General features: G+C 44.6%; 1 protein-coding gene across 1 annotated transcript in view; it reads right to left on the bottom strand.

The window, feature by feature from the left end:
• Nucleotides 1–80: 80 nt before the first annotated feature.
• TMEM265 (transmembrane protein 265) overlaps nt 81–1,755 on the bottom strand; it is a 19,194-nt gene continuing 17,519 nt past the window's right edge. Inside the window, exon 4 of the mRNA XM_014587701.2 lies at nt 81–175. The gene's annotated coding sequence lies outside the window, so the exon portion shown is untranslated. The remainder of the gene's footprint in view (nt 176–1,755) is intronic.

A 1,755-nucleotide genomic window follows, 5' to 3' on the forward strand; every position in this document is an offset into this window, starting at 1 on the left:
TCCCGATGGGGAGCGGAGAATCCAATAGGAAGCTGAGAGACCGGGGCTGGAGCCGCCTTGGAGCTCGACGTTACCTACGACCGCGACGCCTGGGCAGGCCCTCTGATACGACCAATCGGCACACGGCATCTGCCTCGATCGCAGAAGGCGGAGCTTGTTAAATTGAATTGGAGGCCTGGAATAGGACCCGGAAGTTAAATTTACCGGGAAGCTTGACATCCGAACACTAAGGAAGTAACTGCTGTACCTCCAGTTCCTGGACCTGGGCAGGGGCTTTCAGTCTCCTCCCACCATCCGTATCTGAATTCAGCTTAATATCGGCAGTCTGGTCCAAAGCGCTTTAGACCCCAACTTGGCTACTTGACAGGAACTTTATGGCTGCAGAAGAAGCCTCTTCGACCTGTAGGTGCTTTGACTCCTCTTGAATACCCCCAAAACCTTAGTGCTTATTAATATCTGAGATGATAAATTTTTGCAATCTTCGCCTCCCTCTCTCCTCCCCCCAAAAAGCCTTGGCGACATACCTGCTCTATTCTAAGCCCATCAGGTTGTGAGATTCTGCCAGGAGAGCCTTCATAAGCCTTTTCAGTGCATAGTTTAGCTCTGACATTCACTTATTCATAGAATTGTTGAGCATCCAAGACCTAGGAACTAAACTAACAGCAACCAAAAGGATAACATATCCTAGTATGGGTTATGTTACAGAGAAAGAACAGCATGAATTAACTTAATCTTCAACTCCTCTCTTAGAAGTGTCACTCTGGGATAAAGAAATGGGAGAAAATTGAATCTGAATTTTTACTGTGTTTTTATTTTTATTTTTTTGAGAGGTTTCTGCTATAGGGCTCATGCACTCGCCAGAAAGATAGAAACAGACAAGAGAGACAGAAAGCGAGAAATCATCCCGCAAGGGGGATGGCCATGCCATAATCCCTTCTCCTCCATTCTCCTCTCGGGACCTTGGGCACGCATGCACACGCGCCAGTGTGAGTTTAAGCCACCGCGTCTGGGACTCGAACCGCATGGGTCAACTACGTGGGAGTACAGTGACAGCCATTATGCCATCTGCTGGTCCCTTTACTGTGTACTTTGACTTCATACTATCAATCTGAAGACAAAATAATTGCAAAGAAATATTTTTTTTTCAATAGAGAGGCTTTTGCTATAGGGAATTTGTGATCGCCAGAGAGACAGAAAAAGAAAGTGAGAAATCACACCCCGCCCAGAGGGGATGGTCACACCATCCCTTCTCCTTTGTTCTCCTCTCAGGATTGTGGACACGCATGCACACACATCCAGCGTGTTTTAAGTTGCCAAGTCCGGGACTCCATCTGTAGTCACCAGCGTGGAAGTTCAATGACATAACCATTACACCATCTGCTGACCCCAGAATTTGCAAAGAAATCTTGAATTTTACTTGGTAGGTTTGTTTTGGTACTATAATGAGATAATTATTCTGAAAAGAGTAAGTTAATAAACATATTGATGTAGCTGGAAGTCAAGGTTCTTAACTGTGTGAATATAGAATCTAAAATGGAGAAAAGAGAGGAAAGAACCATATGATTGACTGAAGTTAGAGGAACAATCAAAAGAATTAAGAGGGGCAGGTAGGTGGTGTGGAGGTTAAGGCATTGGACTCTAGCATGGTTGACAGCAGCTTGAGTCCTAGACCTGGCAGCTTGCTTTGTCACTTTCTCTCTCTTTCTCTGTCTCTCTCTGGTCAAATTAAAAAATATATATATATATATGTACATA

The sequence above is a fragment of the Tupaia chinensis genome, unplaced genomic scaffold (assembly GCF_000334495.1).
Source record: "Tupaia chinensis unplaced genomic scaffold, TupChi_1.0 Scaffold000231_1, whole genome shotgun sequence".
Taxonomy (NCBI): Eukaryota; Metazoa; Chordata; class Mammalia; order Scandentia; family Tupaiidae; genus Tupaia; species Tupaia belangeri.